We start from the raw sequence: 19,686 nt of genomic DNA, 5'->3' as shown, positions 1-19,686 counted from the left end.
CACCGCGTGAATCTTTTTGTCAAGGTGTGTCACTATAGGATGTTATACTTTGTTTGTGAGGTTTCTGATTGACTTACATTTTCACTGTTTATTACGATCATGATTGTTTTGCGATTATTTGTTGTCTGGTATTTTGTTCGAAAAATGCTACGTGAAATAATTGATATATCAGACTTAGAATTTATGTGATGTATTCGGATTATTTAAATAGGTAATATGCTTACACTCAGATGAAAATTGTTATAATGTTTTATTGGGTTGAGATTGATAAGGGAAGTTTCATGTATTTATTCGATGGGGTGAAATTCACTTCGAATTCAGGGTTTATGCTTTTGTAGCGAATCTTACTTCGGATGGTCTATTGGAGTTAGAGTGGTTCTGAAAACTTACTTTTCGAACGATGCGTAAGTCGTATGGGTGCATGATCATTTGCATAATATTAGGACTGATTAATGTTTGATTTGGATTATAATTATTATTGGTTGATATGGACTATGATATGAATTGTGATTTTATGCTTTTTAAAGATATTGTGCAAATCGTTGGTCGTTGTTACAATATTTTTTCACGGTGTATCTCTCTAGGGTGTTGTATTTTGTTTCTGAGTTATGTAATTGATTGACATTTTTTTTTATTATGAGCATGATTTTTTTTGTTTGGGAAATGTTATGTGAAATATTTTTATATTTCAGACATAGAATTTATGCTGTGCATTTGTATTATTTGTATATGTAATATTCTTCCATTTAGATGAAATATGTTATCAATTTATATTGGGTTGGGATTGATACAGAAGTTTTAGTGTATTCACTCCATAGGGTGAATGTAACTTTAGATTCAAGGGCATATGCCTTTTTGGTGGACCACACTTCGGATGGTGTGTTATAATTAGAGTGGTTCTCGGACTTTACTCTTTGAACAATAAGTTGTATGTGTGCATGATCGTTTGCATAGTATTCAGACTCTGATTATTAATGTTTAATTTGGAATATGTTTTTTATTGTTGTTTTGAGTTATGATGTGAATTGTGATTTTACACTTCAAAGATTGGGAATTGTTGGTCGCTGCTAGAATATTTTGTCAAGGTGTGTATTTATAGGGTGTTATATTTTGTTTATGAGTTATTTGATTAATTAATTTTTTTTATTGCGCGCATGAATATTTTACGATAAATGATTATCTGATATTTTGTTCAGAAAATGTTGTGTGAAATATGTTGATATATCAGACTTGGAATTTATGCGATACATTTGAATTATTTTTATTTTTAATTTTTTTACATTTGGATCAGATTAGTGTTCGAGTGAAATATCTTATCATGTTATATTGAGTCTTGATTGATAGTTCAATGTATTCACTCGACATAGTGAATGTCAATTCAAATTCAATGGCCTTTTCCTTTGTGTCGAGCCCCACTTTGAATGGTTTGTAAGGTGTATGGGTCTATGAGTATTTGCATAATATTTTGAATATGATTATCGTTGTTTGATTTTGTCAAGGTGTGTCCCTATAGGGTGTTATTTTTGGTTTGTGAGTTTTTTTGATTGGGTGTCATTTTCTTTGTTTATTGCTAGAAAAACGTTATGTAAATATGTAGATATATTGTACTCAGAATTTATGCGATGCATTCGAATTATTTGTATATATAATATTCTTACATTCGGATCTGATTAGAATTCGAATGAAATATATTATCATGTTATATATTGTTTGGATTGATAAGAGAAGTTCAGTGAATTCATATGACGGGGTGAATGTCACTTAGAATTTCAAAATTAATGGTATATGTTTTTGTAATGGACCCCATGGGATTTCCAAAATGTCTGATAGTAAATCAAATATTTTGGTCCCATCCCCCTACGGGATTTCTAAAGCTGAACGTGGATGCTGCTATTAATGGTGATTGGAAGGCTTGTGATTTAGGCGGGATTTTAAGAGACGAGTCTTGCACAGCGTTAGGATCTTTTCAAGAAGCTGCTGGTCTGGGTCCTTCTTTAATGGAATTTAAGGCCATTAAACATGGTTTAATTTTCTTTGAATCTTCTAGCTGGTGCTCTAAGAGACGGTTGATTATTGAGATTGATAGTAAGTTGTCTGTGGAGTGGATTAAGAAATTGCAGATAAGATAAGGAACTTGGAGGGCGTTATTCGTTGGATAGCTAGGCTAGCAAACTTAGAGGCAGACGTTTTAGCAAAGTCTAAAACTGGCTAAGATAAGGAGTTTTGGTTTGGTTTTGCTTTTTTCATGTTTTTTGGTATTATCTATTGTACGGGGAGTAAGTTTGGTTTTAGCAAAATCCCAAATACATTGTGATGAATGTAGATGCGGCCATGTTTCTTGATTTATTTAGGTTTTTTAAAAATTTGATTTATGTTCTAATTATATATTTGGGATTTTGTTTTTTACCTAAATCTAATAAACTATTGACATTTTGGGTTTTCTTTTCTGATTACATGTTAGTGTTGTTTTAAATCGTTATTTTATTTGTAAAGGTTTGTCGGTTCTACAGGTGACCAATTCATTTTCATGTATGCCTGGTTTGGTTTCTCTTTTTATGTTTTTCTCTGTCTTTGCTTTCTAAGAAAAATTATTAAAAATAAAATTTAGAACATTGTATTTTTATATTATTTGTTTGTAAAAGTAGTTTCTATATATATGTCTACTTTTACAAACAAATATGTCTTCTTGATCTATACTTTACCTATAAATATGTCTTATTTTCTCTTTCATATGGGATTTAATTTTTTATGGAAATTGTAAAGTAGGTTTGGGACTCGGAAAAGAGGCTCTAGTCTCATGTATATGTCTTTAAAGACGAAATTACTTCTTTTGCAGTTATGCAAACTAGTCCCGACATGCAAGTCTAGCTTCGGTTCTTTGCTCTACTGTAGGTTATTTCAACTTTCAAGAGAGCACATGCGACAATTGAATTTTTCATATCGATTTAATTTCTAAATTTGCAGGTATGTTGGAGATTCTGATGGCAACATCAAGGGTTTTAAGATTGAACAAGAAATACGTCATGTTATACAAATGAGATACACTATACCTTTCTCAGCTTCTCATGGTAAGTAGACGTATATATCAACTTAAGATTTGAAGTGTGTTAAGCATTATCGTGCATCGTAATCTTTTAACAAAAAAACTTGACAAGGCTCAAGCCTTACACCTTTGGGACATTCTTGTTTACTCTCTAGTCTAGGCTTGATGACAGTGACATCATTATGCTCTCCTTGACTACAAAATCCTCTTAAATGAATAAAGGATGCTACATGATTCATTTGGAGTTTCCTAATGGCTCCTTTGAAACCTACAATGCCAAACTTCAGAGTTGATCGTTTATTTGAAAAACAGAAAGCTCTGTGACCTTAATACTATCCCTGATTACAGGGTATATTATTCATGTGTTAGTTCTGTTGCTGTCATTCTGAGAATTCTTGAAGTTTACTTTGTGGTACCATGTCTTATTTTATTGATATATCAAACTTGATTGACCATTTTGTTTAGGACATCCAACTGAAGCTTTAGATGATAGGGCTGTTATGTCCATACTTCCTCAACCAACAACTGAAAGTAAAAGGTATTCTTACTTTCTCATTCTGTTAAATTTCGTTTAAAATTTAAACTCCGAGGAGATGCCGTTTTTCAAGTACCCTTGACTCTTACTTGTAATATTTAGAGATGGTTTTATGATTTTGTGGGAAATTTTAGAATGCAATGCAACCCGACGGTTTAAACATTGAAAAATGCCTTATAACACATAATGGAAGAAAAATAGCTACTCAAAGTTTGAAAAGACCGTTCCTTATGCTTTAGTAATCCCAAGTGGCAGGTTTGAGTTATCTAATTAAGTCTTCATCATTTGTCTTTTGATCTGATGTTAATAGTTAATGAGCTCTTTTATCTATCTTTGCACTGTTAGTAATAGGTTCTTTTATCTAATGAAGTCCGACAAATGAAAATATGATTAAACAGAAGTCCTCATTTCCCACTCCACTCCCTTGGCTCATGAAAATGGTGCCAAACATGTTAGAAAATGATCAATTAAACGTGCTTGGGCAGTAAAGTCAACTACAAGTTTGAAAAGTGAAAAAACCTCAAGTTGTAAGAAAATATGAAAGTTTCTTTTAGCGGTGACACAAAAAGTGTGTTGGCTGAAGATCAACAGCAGTAAGGAAATAGTAATATGGCTTTAGAAAGACTAAATGAAAAGGTTAATGGGAGTCCCACTATTGGAATTTCAGATGGTCATGGTTCAACAGTAAATAAGTTGCCTTTAGCAAATGAAGCGACCTTGTGTAAATGTGACACCATTACAAATAAAACACAATGTTTTTTGTCTTTCAATAGAAGACTTTGAGGTTTAGTATTTCCTGTAAAGTCTATGATATGACTAAAATTGCCCATCTTTTCAATCAAATTGATGAAGTTTATTTGCTATATCAAATTGATGAAGTTTATTTGCTATATCAAATTGCTATATCAAATTTTTGCTTTTTCATTCACATTAGGAAAATTCTCGACATTTACTATAATATTATTTATTTAAATTAAAATATCAAAAATTAAATTAATTTATTCTTAATTTAAATTAATTAATTTATAAATATAATAAGAATTAGGATCCACTTATATTGTGTAAAACTCTTTTAGGTTTGCATCTTTTTAGTCTCATTGGATTGAGAGAAATCAAAGGTTCAGATTAATTCGTTTTTAGTGAATATCTGTTCATTTTCCATGGTCAATCTTAGTCTTTAATTTATTTCATTCAATGGTCCTAAAATGATGTAAAATTAAAGAGTTTTACACACTATAATTGGATTTTGCCCCCATATAATAATATTAATATTTAAATTATAATTTTAAATTATATTAATATATTCTTAAATTAAATTGATTTAAATTATTATAATATTATTTAAATATTTTTATATAATTTATTCTTAAATTAAATTAATTAATTAATATAAATTTTAAATATAATTAGGATTAGGATCCATTTATACTATGTAAAACTCTTTTAGTCACATTTTTAGAGCCATTGGATTAAGATAAATCAAAGATTGAGATTAATTCATTTTTTTAGTGAATATCTTTTCATTTTCCACGATTAATTTCACTCTTTAATTTCTCCCATCTACTGGTTTTAAAATGGTATAAACTAAAAGAGTTTTACACAATATAATTAGATCATGCCCTATATAATAATATTAATATTTAAATTATAGATTTAAATTATATAAATATGTTCTTAACATAAATAATTTAAATTATTCTAATATTATTGAAATATTTTTAAATTAAATTAATTTATTCTTAAATTATATTGTTTATATAGTTTATAAATATAATAATATTATAAATATCATAAGAATTTAGGTATAATTACCCTTTTATCCTAAGCCAACGGTTGAAATCCCATCTATAAAAATAAAAACTGAGCTCTACTTATCACCCATTGATTATATCAATCAATTCTTTAGATTCTCAGGTTAGTTTCTTTTACCCAATTCTTGTACTGTTACATTTTTCTTTTAATTTATACTTTTGTTAGATTATATTTTGTGATGAATTTTTTCTGGGTTTTTTAAAAATTTGATTTATATTCTGATTACAGATTAGGGATTTTGTTTTTTTACCTAAATCTAATAAATTGTTGACATTTGAGTTTTCATTTCTGATTACATGTTAGTGTTGTTTTGAACCTGTTATTTCATTTGCAAAGGTTTCTCAGTTTTGCATGTGACCAATTCCCTTTCATTTATGCCTGGTTTGGTTTCTCTTTTGTTGCGTTTCTCTGTGTTTGCTTAGTAAGAAAAAATACGAAAAATAAAATTTAGGACATTGTATTATTTGTTTGTAAATATAGTTTCTATGTACTTCCATTTTCATTGTTTTCACATGTTGATGCCTTTGGTCTAGTGATTCAATTTGCTTTCTTCAGTTAACTCTGTCTTTTTTTATTCAAATTATTTTTTTAATGTGACAATCGATGTGTTATTTTTTTATTGCATGAATATGTTTATAATAGGCTTTCAATTCAAGTTTATTTTTCATAATTTCTCATATTTTGTTCCTTTTAATTTTGGTTTTTTCTTGACTTAAAATCTTTGAAACGTTTCAAATATGGATGATATTTTACTTTTATACAAGGGTTTGTTTAATTGATATTGATACAGCTTCAAGGGTTTACTATGAAACAAATGGTGTATCCATGGAAGACATGTGAAACTATCTGGTGTTCTCATGGACTAACCAAGGGTTCACTGGTTTACCTTAATTGTCTTGTCCAATTTATGTTTAAATCTACAAAGGTAACTATCCTTGAATCCAGGAACAACACAGGTTTAGCCTTAAAAATTCTCTTTCTTTTTTGTTTGAAACTTGGAATAAATAAGCAAATGAAGTAGTGGTAATTTTTATGAATATGGATGATTTGTTTACAGATGGAGATTCTATTTTGCTCAACGGTAGTTGATATTTCTTTCTTACTTGAGCCAATGGTTCTAAATAGAAAGATCTTTAAGGCATGGAATTCTTGTTCTCAAGTAAGCAACAATACCCTTTTTTTATTATATTGATTGACTTCTTTCTTGCACCCCTACCCTCCTGCATTGCCAGGGGTGGCGCTGTATGAAATAATATATCTGTTATTGAAGATTTAATGCAGAAATCCAAAGGTGAGGAGACTGGTGAGCACACTCTAGCAATGCTTAAGGCAGAGAAAGAAGGACTAGAATCACCACTTCACAATGAGAAATGGTTGTCTGTCCAGCTAAAGCAAGAACTAGCATATGCAGAGGCTTAACACAGACAAGTACAAGGTATAATTTTATTAATTTATTCTTAAATTAATTTATTTGTATAATTTATAAATATAATAATAATATTTAAACTATAGATTATAAAATATTATAAGAATATACTAATTTAAATTATATCCAGGGTTTGGTGATCAGTTTTATTCACTCCTTTTGACCATCACTGTTGAAAGTAAAATCATTCATGGTTAAGTTTATAACTCCTATTGTGAAGGTATTACTGGCGAGAATTTACATGTTCAATATTTGCAGCAAGCTTTCTTGTTGTTTATGCTCTTTTTTTTTTGCACAGGCTTCTCACATGGTCAACAATATGAAGGAAGAGATACCATATTATTCCATGCCGGAGTACCATTCTCGGAAGGAAAGTTTGGGTGGTAATAGAAAGGGCTAGATTGTTAAGTACCGTTTTTTATTTCTATCCCTTTATTTATTTATTTATTCTGCATATATGAAATGAATATGCTTTTGCTTCATATATTAGACAAAAGAAATGAAAAACAAGATGCTTTGTTTCTATCTTATCATGATCCTTGATATGTGTAATATTTAGAGAAAATATATAAAGACTATGAGGTTAGAAATGCAAGTGTTTACACATATTTCATCTATCTTGATTTTTTCTTTTCTCAATCTTGTACAGGTGTGTGCCTATGAAAGCATGCAAGTTGGTATGTACCAACTTAAACATTTAGGAATCACACAACTAACAACTTTAACCAGTGCTATGAGTCAACTTTTGCTACTGCATCAAACATTGAATTGGAGCTGCAGATAACTCCATGGAATCTAAGTGGCAATTTTGTTGCATGTACAAGCCAGGTAAAATGTTACTTCTACTAGTAAGGAAGTACTAATGTTTTTGCGTTTCAAATAAGCTATAAATCAACAAAATCACATATTTTGAAGCTGACATTTCCAATCATATTCTATAAAATTATATTAATATATTCTTAAATTAAATTAATTTAGATTATTCTAATATTATTTAAAATATTTTTATAAAGCATTTTCCGTACATTGCTTATAGTGTTGTGATTTGTTTTCCTTATTGAATGGTTTTCAAACTTTGATTTATTAATTTATTCTTAAATGAAATTAAATTATTTGTATAATTTATCAAAATCATAATATTAATATTTAAACTATAAATTATAAACTATAAATTATTATATATTTGTTTTTTGGGGATTAAAATTGTTTGTGCTTGAAATGCTGGCGTTGGGGGCTTAATATATGGGCTTTGTTATCAGTCTTAATGTACCTTTTAGATTGAAACCTTAATTAATGGCATGCAATTGCTTGTTCTTTTTGATATTTTTCATAGTTCCTATGCAGTTTCTGCCCAAATTCGTAAAAACTTGATTGTTTGTGTAAATTTCGTTAGAGGAGTAAAGTTTCTAGGTAGTTGAGGATTTGATCGACTAATGATATGTAATTTGAAAGCTGACTGTTACACTTTTTTCAGGATGGTTATAATTCGGACAAGTCAAAGCAAAGTACTGTTGATTTTACTGTTTGTGTGAGTTCCTAACCTTTTCTTTCTAAGATTAAAGAACTACTTTTAAAACTAGGCGTTTTCAAAATTCAAATTTTCACGTGCCCATGCGTCTTTCCACCGACAACCACCAGTCGTCCGCCGCCTTCGTCCGCCACGCGCCGCCGCCGCCGTCAACCGTCATCCTCCACACTCCGACCACCGTTTTGAAGTCGTTTTCCCTGGGAAGATCGCCAGCACAAGGTGTTTCCTTTTCTGGGTTTGGTTTTCCGATTAAGACTCTTATTTGTTGTAGATCTAAACGCCGCTCACGACCGTTTTCATCTCCATCCGTTGAACGTACACCGGACATTGCATCTCCTCTGTACTCAGAGCCTTTCTGCGACCATAACACATTTTCTTAGTGTCGAGAATAGTTGCATCTCTCCATGATTTTGTAGTGAGCAGTTTCAGCAAGAACAGACTCACTACTCCAAACCTTCTGCTTTTCTCCTCTGCCGACCCAGTCTTCAGACTCATCTATTGGTGGATTTCCTCCGACACTGCCCATTTAGCTTTGAGCTCTTGTTCTGGGAATTTTATATCTAGGGGTGATACGTAGACTTCAGTTTACTTCGCCGGTAGAACAGATGCAGTGAGCAGTTTTGCAGTGAGCAGTTTCAGCAAGAACAGACGTTCACTGCTCTAAACCTTCTGCTTTTCTCCTCTGTTGTCCCAGTCTTCAGACTCATTTATTGGTGGATTTCCTCCGACACTGCCGATTCAACTCTGAGCTCTTATTCTAGGAATTTTTTTTTCCAGATTAGTTCGTCAAGTATCTGGGTTTTTTACTTCATCAGTCTTTCATCACATGCCGGGTGCTAGAATCCACTGTTCTCTCCAGCAGAGACCTTCGGTCCATGCTCATACACCCTCTGCAGCTGCATCTTCTCCGTCATCTCACCATTCTAATCGTGACGAGGTTCGTACTATCTTCATTATGGGTCTGCCTGAAGACGTCAAAGAGAGAGAGCTACAGAATCTACTTAGATGGCTTCCAGGTTATGAAGATTCGCAATTGAACTTCAAGGGAGAAAAGCCTAAGGGTTTCGCTCTCTTCTCAAATGCAAAATTTGCGATTGCTGCCAAGGATGTCCTTCAGAAAATGGTTTTTGATGCTAAGTTGAAGTCTCTTTTGCACATTGAGATGGCAATGAAGAATCTTGTTGTTAAAAGAGGATTAGTTTCTGATTCTGATGCTTTTGACAATGGACGTTTTCCTGTTCATCCAGTATTGTCATTGCCAAATCCAGCTTCTGTAGGATCTCCTAGTACTCATGTGCCTGTTAAAACTGGGTGTTGCGTTAAAAAGTCTGCAGTAGATGGTGTCCATGAGGGAATCGGGGAGTCACCACAAAGGGGTGCAGTAATGACAAGTCTGGATGTTACATGTTATTTATTGAGAATTTACCAGAGAAGATCCATTAGAAGAGGTTTGGATCTTTATTTTGCTCTCAAGGTTGGGTACTTGATGCTTTTATTCCAAATAAAAGAAATTCAAAAGGAGTTCGCTTTGGTTTCATTCGCTTCGCATCAATCGAAGAAGCAAGGAGAGCGATCTCAAAAATGAATGGCTATCATATCAACGGTAACAAAATTGGAGTTTCTTTCGCTAAATTCAAACCTCGACATTCCTATTGGAGAAAGTCCTCGACAGGTGTTTTTCGTAAGTCCGAGATGAGAGCTGTTGGTAATGCAGTATTAATGATTTTCGAAGACTTTGCTTCATTGAGAAGTGTTGAGAACGATAAATCAAATACTCTCGCAGAGTGGTTCTCCATAGTCGAAGCTTGGTCAGAGAGTTTGGTAATGGAGTGTCGCCGAGTATGGTTAGTTTGCAAGGGTGTTCCGTTTCACGTATGGAATTGGGATACTTTCAAGAACATTGCTGATTGTTGGGGTCAGTTACTAGCAATCGATGAAAGCTGTCAGTCACCATCATCCTTTGATCGGCTAAAAATTCAAGTCATCGCAAAGGCTGGTACGAGAATTGATGCGACGTTGGAATTGAAGGTTGGTGACAACTCCTTCAAGATCATGGTGCATGAGATAGATCCTTCATTCAAGCAAAACTCTTGGACTCCTGAAGAAGACGAATCTCATTAGATCTTGTCTCTCTAATTGTGTTTTGATTTAGTTTATATGGTTGCAGGTGTTGCGTCCCTTTTGTATTATTTTCTGTTGCGTTGTTTTAATTCTATTGCTGGAGGTGTATTTAGAAATAAGGTGATTCGATTGTGACTTTGGATGAGGTTTTATGAGCTTAAGGTGTTTGTTGTAATGGTGAATATCACCATAGGAGGATATTCCGTGTTATCTTTTGTATTGGGTATTATTATTAATAAACTTTGAGGTACTTTTTTCTTCCTTCCAATGTTCGTTAACATACTTCTTAGTATGTGAACGAATACGAAGGGAGTTTTTAATGAGACATCCAACTTCTATAAAAAAAATACTTTTAAAGTATGATGTTTATGCTACTACCATGGTGGCATAATCACTGTCGATTTTGATTCATTTTGAACTGTTAAGATTGTCCTTGTCGGATAATACTCTCTAATGGATGTAAAACAGTAATAAGTTTCTTTGGTTTGCTAATTTCCTCTATGTGTTTGATAACGATTTCTTTGATTTTTATAGGTGCAAAATCTTCTTCAACAAATGGTGAGTTATAATTGAACCCTCTTTTGTTAGATTTTTTTATTTGTGTTAACGGAATTTTGTTTGCAGCAATCTAAGTTTCAAACAATGTATGGTTCTATTATCACCAGAAATATCCTTTCAAATGTTCTTTCATAAGAGAAAAACTTTTGTCAACAATGTCTGATTAAGTAAATAGTTTATCGTAAATGTTAGTATCATTTAACGATATTTCTAGAAACCTAGAAATGGAGAAGATCTATAGCCGAAAAATGATGTCTTTTTCTTCTATAATCCTATGGACGTAATGGACGTCAGGTATAACTAGAATGTACAAAACACCCCCTCACCGCAAGTAGGCGACGAGGGTCAAAGCTCAGCTTTGATCCACCACCGGGATACGTTACAGACTTACTTTTTACTAAATAATTTCTCTTTCCTGTTGAGCTTCTAGTTCTATTGTTACATAAATAGATTGAATTGTATAAATTAGTCTTTAGTTTAGTTATACATTTGAGACACTCTTTTCCTTCTATGTTTATTGAGATACCTTCTTGTATTTCAATGGATATGAAGTGGGTTTTAATGAGGCCTCCCTTTCTTATAAAAAAAAAGTTTAGTTATGCATTTGCATGAAATCATAGACTATATTGACTAAGATTCTTTTTGAGATAGTGATGTGAACCTATATCTAATAGTTGCATTGATGGCCAAATTTGAAGTTCGAAACTTTCTTATGTTTCAATGGTTTAGCATTATTTTTTAAGTGAAAATAGTTATGCATTACTGTCAAGTATGGGACAGTAAATGTAGTTCATTGCCTAACCCATGCAAGGAGAACACTCGAGACTCGAAATCTGTATTCAAAATCAATTAAATTTAAGCTTAATTGAAAATCTATGGTTGAACTTGAACTCCTCTGATACAAAACACATACTCTGAGTATGTCTTGAATGCTTCTGTTTTATATATCTGCCATTGAAGATTTAATGTGTTCAGATTCACATTTTCTGTATCATTTGGTTTATTTCTTTCACTTAAGTATTGAGTGCATGCAGAAATCCAAAGGTGAGGAGACTGACGAGTACACTCTAGCAATGCTCAAGGAAGAGAAAGAAGAACTAGAATCACCCCTCCACAATGAGAAATTGTTGTCTGTCCAGTTAAAGCAAAAACTAGCATTTGTAGCAGAGGCTTAAAACTCAGACCTGCAGAAGGTATAGCTTTTTCAAATGTATTATGATGGGCCACATAGTTCTTCGACTGTTTTAATTGTATAAGTTCGGAAAAGTAGCTTAGAAATTTTACTTACTAAATTCCTTTTGCATCTTAGAAGCTCCAATTCGTACGCGGTCAACTTGTCTTGAGCAGTGAAGATGTTTCAAATTAGAGATATACTAGAAACAAGGGAACAATGGTATGTTTCTTATAATGATTTGATTTGTTTCCCTTACTGATTGGTTTTCAAACTCTGATTATTTTATTCTTAAATAAAATTATTTATATAATTTATTAATATAATAATAATAATATTTAAATTATAAATTATAAAGTATCATAAGAATATATTAATTTAAATTATATTAATATATTCTTAAATGAAATTAATTTAAATTATCATTGTTTGATTTGGATAATATATTCTTAAATTAAATTATATAATTCAAACTCAGATTATTAATGTTAGATTTGGATAATGATTATCATTGTTTGATTCAGATTATGATGTGAATTGTGACTTTATAGATTTTAAAGACACGATGTGCTAGATGATGTGAATTAAAATGTGATTTGTATAATGTTTGATTTAATGTGTCTCTCTGTACGGTGCAATATTTTTTTTGTTAGTTATCTGATTGATTGACATTTTCTTTGTTTATTGTGACCATAGTTGTTTTGAGATTATTGATTGTATGGTATTTTGTTTGGAAAATGTCTTGTGAAATGTTGATATATCGAACTTAGAAATTAGGCAATGCATTTGGATTATTTATATATGTAATATTTATTCATTCGGATAAAATTAGAATTCTGATGATATATGTTGTCAAGTTATATAAGGATGTCACTTTGGATTCAGTGGCCTCTGCCTTTGTGGCAGACCCAAATTTGGATGATTTGTAAGGTGTAAGGGTGCATGATTATTTGCATAACATTCGAACAATGATTATTATTGCTTGTTTTAGATTATTATTATTATTATTATTTGTTGTTTGAAAAGTGTTATGTGAAATATGTTGATATATCAGATTTAGAATTTATGCGATGCATTTAGATTATTTGTATATGTAATATTTTGCATTCGGAGTAGATCAAAATTCGAATGAAATATTTTATCATGTTATATTGGGTTTGGATTGATAGGGGAAGTTTAGTGTATTCACTTGATGTGTTGAATGTCACTTCGAATTAAATGGCCTTTGTCTTTGTGGCAGACCCTACTTCGGATGGTGTGTTGTAGTTAGTGGTTGTATGGAACATACGTTTCGGACGGTGTGTAAGGTGTATGGGTGCATTATCATTTACATAATATACAGACTGTGATTATCATTGTTTGATTCGATCTATGATGTGAATTGTGACTTTATGCACTTTAAAGACATCGTGTGAATCTTTTTGTCAAGGTGTCACTATAGGATGTTATACTTTGTTTGTGAGGTTTCTGATTGACTTACATTTTCACTTTTTTATTACGATCGTGTGATTATTTGTTGTTTGGTATTTTGTTCAAAAAATGCTACGTGAAATAATTGATATATCAGACTTAGAATTTATGTGATGTATTCAGATTATTTGTATAGGTAATATGCTTACACTCAGATGAAATTTGTTATAATGTTTTATTGGGTTGAGATTGATAGGAGAAGTTTCGTGTATTTATTCGATGGGGTGAAATTCACTTCGAATTCAGGGGTTTATACTTTTGTAGCGAATCCTACTTCGGATGGTCTATTAGAGTTAGAGTGGTTCTGAAAACTTTCTCTTCGAACGATGCGTAAGTCGTATGGGTGCATGATCATTTGCATAATATTAGGACTGATTAATGTTTGATTTGGATTATGATTATTATTGGTTGATATGGACTATGATATGAATTTTGATTTTATGCTATTTAAAGATATTGTGCAAATCGTTGGTCGTTGTTATAATATTTTCTCATGGTTTATCTCTCTAGGGTGTTGTATTTTGTTTCTGAGTTATGTAATTGACTGACATTTTTTTTTTATTATGAGCATGATTGTTTTTTTTGTTTGGAAAATGTTATGTGAAATCTTTTTATATTTCAGACATAGAATTTATGCGGTGCATTTGTATTATTTGTATATGTAATATTCTTCCATTTAGATGAAATATGTTATCAATTTATATTGGGTTGGGGTTGATACAGAAGTTTTAGTGTATTCACTCTATAGGGTGAATGTAACTTCAGATTAAGGGGCATATGCCATTTTGGGGGACCACACTTCGGATGGTGTGTTATAATTAGAGTGGTTCTCGGACTTTACTCTTCGAACAATAAGTTGTATATGTGCATGATCGTTTGCGTAGTATTCAGACTCTGATTATTAATGTTTAATTTGGAATATGTTTTTTATTGTTGTTTCGGGTTATGATGTGAATTGTGATTTTGCACTTTAAAGATTGAGAATTGTTGGTCGCTGTTAGAATATTTTGTCAAGGTATGTATTTATAGGGTGTTATATTTTGTTTGTGAGTTAGCTGATTAATTAAAATTTTCTTTATTTATTGCGCTCATGAATATTTTACGATTAATGATTATCTGATATTTTGTTCAGAAAATGTTGTGTGAAATATGTTGATATATCGGACTTGGAATTTATGCAATGCATTTGAATTATTTTTATATTTACTTTTTTTACATTTGGATCAGATTAGTGTTCGAGTGAAATATGTTATCATGTTATATTGAGTCTTGATTGATAGTTCAATGTATTCACTCGACATAGTGAATGTCACTTCAAATTCAATGGCCTTTTCCTTTGTGTCGAGCCCCACTTTAAATGGTCTGTAAGGTGTATGGGTCTATGAGTATTTGTATAATATTTGGAATATGATTATCGTTGTTTGATTTTGTCAAGGTGTGTCCCTATAGGGTGTTATATTTGGTTTGTGAGTTTTTTTATTGGGTGTCATTTTCTTTGTTTATTGCGAGATTTATTGTTTTACGATTATTAGTTGTCTGGTATTTTGCTCAAAAAACGTTATGTAAATATGTATATATATATTGTACTCAGAATTTATGTGATGCATTTGAATTATTTGTATATATAATATTCTTACATTCGGATCTGATTAGAATTCGAATGAAATATATTATCATGTTATATATTGTTTGGATTGATAAGAGAAGTTCAGTGAATTCATATGACGGGGTGAATGTCACTTAGAATTTTGAAATTAATGGTATATGTTTTTTGTGATGGAGCTCATGGGATTTCAAAAAAGTCTGATTGTAAATCAGATTTTCTGGTCCCATCCCCCTACGGGATTTCTAAAGCTGAACGTGGATGCTGCTATTAATGGTGATTGGAAGGCTTGCGATTTAGGAGGGATTCTAAGAGACGAGTCTGGCACAGTGTTAGTATCTTTTCAAGAAGCTGCTGGTCCGGGTCCTTCTTTAATGGAATTTATGGCCATTAAACATGGTTTAATTTTCTTTGAATCTTCTAGCTGGTGCTCTAAGAGACGGTTGATTATTGAGAGTGATAGTAAGTTGTCTGTGGAGTGGATTAAGAAATTGCGGATAAGATAAGGAACTTGGAGGGCGTTATTCGTTGGATAGCTAGGCTAGCAAACTTAGAGGCAGACGTTTTAGCAAAGTCTGAAATTGGCTAAGATAGAGAGTTTTGGTTTGGTTTTGCTTTTTTCTCGTTTTTTGGTTTTATCTATTGTACGGGGGAAAAGTTTGGTTTTAGCAAAATCCCAAATACATTGTGATGAATGTAGATGCGGCCATGTTTCTTGATTTTTTTGGGTTTTTAAAAATTTGATTTATTTTCTGATTATATATTTGGGATTTTGTTTTTTTTCCTAAATCTAATAAACTGCTAACATTTTAGGTTTTCTTTTCTGATTACATGTTAGTGTTGTTTTAAACCGTTATTTCATTTGCAAAGGTTTGTCGGTTCTACATGTGACCAATTCATTTTCATGTATGCCTGGTTTGGTTTCTCTTTTTATATTTTTCTCTGTCTTTGCTTTCTAAGAAAAATTATTAAAAATAAATTTAGGACATTGTATTTTTATATTATTTGTTTGTAAAAGTAGTTTCTATATATATGTCTACTTTTAGAAACAAATATGTCTTCTTGCTCTATACTTTACCTATAAATATGTCTTATTTTCTCTCTTTCATATGGGAATTATTTTTTTATGGAAATTGTAATGTAGGTTTGGGACTCGGAAAAGAGGCTCTTGTCTCATGTATATGTCTTTAAAGAAGAGATTACTTCTTTTGCAGTTATGCAAACTGGTCCCTACATGCAAGTCTAACTTCGGTTCTTTGCTCTACTATAGGTTTTTTCAACTTTCAAGAGAGCACATGCGACAATTGAATTTATCATATCGATTTAATTTCTGAATTTGTAGGTATGTTGGAGACTCTGATGGCAACATCAAGGGTTTTAAGATTGAACAAGAAGTACGTCATGTTATGCAAATGAAATACACTATACCTTTCTCAGCTTCTCACGGTAAGTAGATGTACATATCAGCTTAAGATTTGAAGTGTGTTAAGCATTATCGTGCATCGTAATCTTTTAACAAATAAACTTGACAAGGCTCAAGCCTTACACCTTTGGGACGTTCTTGTTTACTCTCTAGTCTAGGCTTGATGACAGTGACATCATTATGCTCTCCTTGACTACAAAATCCTCTTAAATGAATAAAGGATGCCAAACTTCAGAGTTGACCGTTTATTTGAAAAACATAAAGCTCTGTGACCTCAATACTATCCCTGATTACATGGTATATTGTTCATGTGTTAGTTCTGTTGCTGTCATTCTGAGAATTCTTGAAGTTTACTTTGTGGTTTCATGTATTACATTACTGATATATCAAACTTGATTGACCATCTTATTTAGGACATCCAACTGAAGTTTTAGCTGATAGGGTTGTTATGTCTATACTTCCTCAGCCAACAACTGAAAGTAAAAGGTACTCTTACTTTCTCATTCTGTTAATTTTCGTTTATAATTTAAGTTCCGAGGAGATGTCGTTTTTCAAGTACCCTTTGACTCTTACTTGTAATATTTAGAGATGGTTTTATGATTTTGTGGGAAATTTAGAAAGCCATGCAACCCGACGGTTTAAACACTGAAAAATGCCTTGTAACACATAATGGAAGAAAAAACAACTGCTCAAAGTTTGAAAAGACCGTTCCGTATGCTTTAGTTATCCCAAGTGGCAGGTTTGAGTTATCTAATTAAGTCTTCAACATTTGTCTTTTGATCTGATGTTAATAGTTAATGAGCTCTTTTATCTATCTTTGCACTGGCAGTAATAGGTTCTTTTATCTAATGAAGTCCGATAAATGAAAATATAATTAAACAGAAGTCCTCATTTCCCACTCCACTCCCTGGCTCATGAAAGTGGTGCCAAACAGGTTAGAAAAGGATCAATTAAACGTGCTTGGGCAGTAAAGTTGACTACAAGTTTGAAAAGTGAAAAAACCTCAAGTTGTAAAAAAAAGATGAAAGTTTCTTTTAGTGGTGACACAAAAAGTGTGTTGGCTGAAGATCAACAGCAACAAGGAAATAGAAATATGGCTTTAGAAAGACTAAATGAAAAGGTTAATGGGAGTCCCACTATTGGAATTTCATATGGTCATGGTTCAACAGTATATAAGTTGCCTTTAGCAAATGAAGCGACGTTGTGTAAATGTGAGACCATTACAAATAAAACACAATGTTTTTTGTCTTTCAATAGAAGACTTTGAGGTTTAGTATTTCCTGTAAAGTCTATGATATGACTAAAATTGCCCATCTTTTTAATCAAATTGATGAAGTTTATTTGCTATATAAAATTGCAGGCTACAGGAGAGATGGTTAATTACTATGAAGGCAGACTTGTACCTCAAGATTACAATGGTGGCTCTAAGGTCATACATTCGCACAAGAACTGCAGTGAATGGTAAAAGTGTTCATAACCGAATATGCTCTTTCGGTATTGTTTCAATAATTTTAATATATAATAATGTTATTTTTTTCAGGGCTCTTAATGTTTATTTTGAAAATGAACTCCAGAAGTCGAAAAATAAAATGCTCCTGTTGCGAACTCAAAGGTGCATCGTTTGGCTGTTTCGAAAAGAGTTGTCGTAAGAGTTTCCATGTTCCCTGTGCAAAATTAGTCTCACAATGTCGGTGGGATACTGTAAGTGATACAAATTGGGCAGTTTTCTAGACTTCATATGATTTTTTGGGAAGTTAAAGACTACGTTCCTTGTTAACGAGTGTATATTTATTTTGGATCACAATAGGATAACTTTGTAATGTTGTGCCCTCTCCATGCTTCTTCTAAGTTGCCTAATGAAGAGTCAGAATCTCAAGGAAGTAGAAAAACAAGTGTTTTAAGAGGGTATACTGAAGTTTCATCCAGTTTATTCTAGTTTCTTTACAAACTTCACCTTTTCATGCTCATGGAATTTTCATTAAGTTATTGCTTCATTTGTAGACATTTGTCAGTCACAACAAGGAATATCCTACAACCGAAGAAGTCAATAGGCAGAAGAAAAAGAATCTTTGTGAATCGCGCGACAAATTGGTTCTCTGTTTCTCAGCTCTCATAGTTGAAGAAAATGTAAGTGTCACAATCTATTGTCCTTATGCATTTTTGCTTTTTCATTCACATTAGGAAAATCCTTGACATTTACTATAATATTATTTATTTAAATTAAAATATCATAAATTAAATTAATTTATTCTTAATTTAAATTAATTAATTTATAAATATAATAAGGATTAAGATCCACTTATATTGTGTAAAACTCTTTTAGGTTTGCATCTTTTTAGTCTCATTGGATTGAGAGAAATCAAAGGTTGAGATTAATTCGTTTTTTAGTGAATATCTGTTCATTTTCCATGGTTAATCTTAGTCTTTAATTTCTTTCATCCAATACTCCTAAACTGATATAAATTAAAGAGTTTTACACACTATAATTGGATTTTGCCCCCATATAATAATATTAATATTTAAATTATAATTTTAAATTATATTAGTATATTCTTAAATTAAATTGATTTAAATTATTATAATATTATTTAAATATTTTTATATAATTTATTCTTAAATTATATTAATTTTTATATAATTTCACTCTTTCTTGCACCCCTACCCTCCTGCATTGCCAGGGGTGGGGCTGCATGAAATAATATATCTGACATTGAAGATTTAATGCAGAAATCCAAAGGTGAGGAGACTGACGAGCACACTCTAGCAATGCTTAAGGCAGAGAAAGAAGACTAGAATCACCACTTCACAATGAGAAATGGTTGTCTGTCCAGCTAAAGCAAGAACTAGCATATGCAGAGGCTTAACGCAGACATGTACAAGGTATAATTTTATTAATTTATTCTTAAATTAAATTATTTGTATAATTTATAAATATAATAATAATATTTAAACTATAGATTATAAAATATTATAAGAATATACTAATTTAAATTATA

General features: G+C 31.6%; 1 long non-coding RNA gene across 1 annotated transcript; it reads left to right on the top strand.

The window, feature by feature from the left end:
• Positions 1 to 4,233: 4,233 nt before the first annotated feature.
• On the top strand, positions 4,234 to 18,530 carry LOC120208840. The gene is made up of 4 exons (XR_005524348.1): positions 4,234 to 4,305; positions 18,051 to 18,151; positions 18,265 to 18,391; positions 18,498 to 18,530. It is a non-coding gene; the product is annotated as an uncharacterized LOC120208840 (long non-coding RNA).
• The last annotated feature ends 1,156 nt before the right edge of the window (positions 18,531 to 19,686 follow it).

Source organism: Hibiscus syriacus, unplaced genomic scaffold (genome assembly GCF_006381635.1).
Source record: "Hibiscus syriacus cultivar Baekdansim isolate YM2019G1 unplaced genomic scaffold, ASM638163v2 tig00017725_pilon, whole genome shotgun sequence".
Taxonomy (NCBI): domain Eukaryota; kingdom Viridiplantae; phylum Streptophyta; class Magnoliopsida; order Malvales; family Malvaceae; genus Hibiscus; species Hibiscus syriacus.
The sequence above is the reverse complement of the archived record's forward strand: the minus strand, read 5'-3'. Positions and strand labels throughout refer to the sequence as shown.